The following is a 1,173-nucleotide window of genomic DNA, read 5'->3' as shown; positions in this document are numbered from 1 at the left end:
TTCAAATGCGACTGTAGCTTTTTTTCCCCCAAAACTTTGTCTTCAAAATAAGGGTGCGTCTTATATTCCGAAAAATACGGTAATTGTTAAAAAAATCAAGCAAACGAAGTACACAACAGTTATTTTATTTAGTTTTCAGTTAAAAGTGGGTGCACCTTTTTTTGTTGTTGTTGTTGTTGTTAAGCGCTAAGCTAGACAATGGGCTATTTGTATACTGCCCACCACATGTATCAAAACATAATTTTTTGAATAATCTATAAGCCCTCTGAATTACCACTGAGCCACCAATGATGGATGGGCTTACATCTTGTTAAAAGATTTAGCCAGACGGTTGTTTACTTGCAGAAAAGATACCTATAGCTAGCAGGTGTTTTTACTTTCATTATTTCCTTTTCTTTACCTAGGTCACTGACCTCTTCACTGAGTAGGTATCACTACACGAAGATTAGTAACCGTTTTTTGCGAGTGACTTTCCCCTTGAATTTACCTGCTTTTCACAACTCAGGTTGTAAGAAATTCAACTCTCTTTTCTAAAGCAGTAAAGTTTTGTTTTGTACGTTGCAGTTTTTATTTCGTTTCGTATGTAATATGAATGAGTGGCTTTCATTTCATAGCAATAATATCCAATAAAATGTACCACTGAGGAATACAAAGTTCTTAAGGCTGGAATAGTAGTAATCATAAAATGGAATATCAGAATACCATGTGTATACAGTGTATAACTTTCTTTGGAGAAGGGTTGCAAAAGATCTCTTGGAAGTCATAGTAAAGCACAATATAGCATAACTAGTTAGAGCAATAAACTGTCTCCGAGTAGAGTAGAGGAAGATTCTTTTAAGTGTGTTCATTTGCGTGTAAGAATTCAGACTGCACAGTGTAGCAAAATCCTTATGATCTTGTGTTCTGTCAACCCAAATTATAATTTTTTTAATTGTCCCCAGATGCGTCAGTAATAAGTTTACGGACTTACAACGATGAAATTTGGGACTCTATTCCTCGCGGTGGTCAGAGCGCAGATATCCCATTGTGAACTTTATGCTACCCCCCCCTCCGAAAAACATTTCTTTAAATTTTTTTGAAAAGAAAGTACAGGTTGACTATCACTAATCCGGCATCATCGGGACCTGGAGGGTGCCGGATTAGCCATCTATTAGATTAGAATACACCAAATCC

Source organism: Limulus polyphemus, unplaced genomic scaffold (genome assembly GCF_000517525.1).
Source record: "Limulus polyphemus unplaced genomic scaffold, Limulus_polyphemus-2.1.2 Scaffold747, whole genome shotgun sequence".
NCBI classification, from domain to species: domain Eukaryota; kingdom Metazoa; phylum Arthropoda; class Merostomata; order Xiphosura; family Limulidae; genus Limulus; species Limulus polyphemus.
This window is presented reverse-complemented; position numbering follows the sequence as displayed.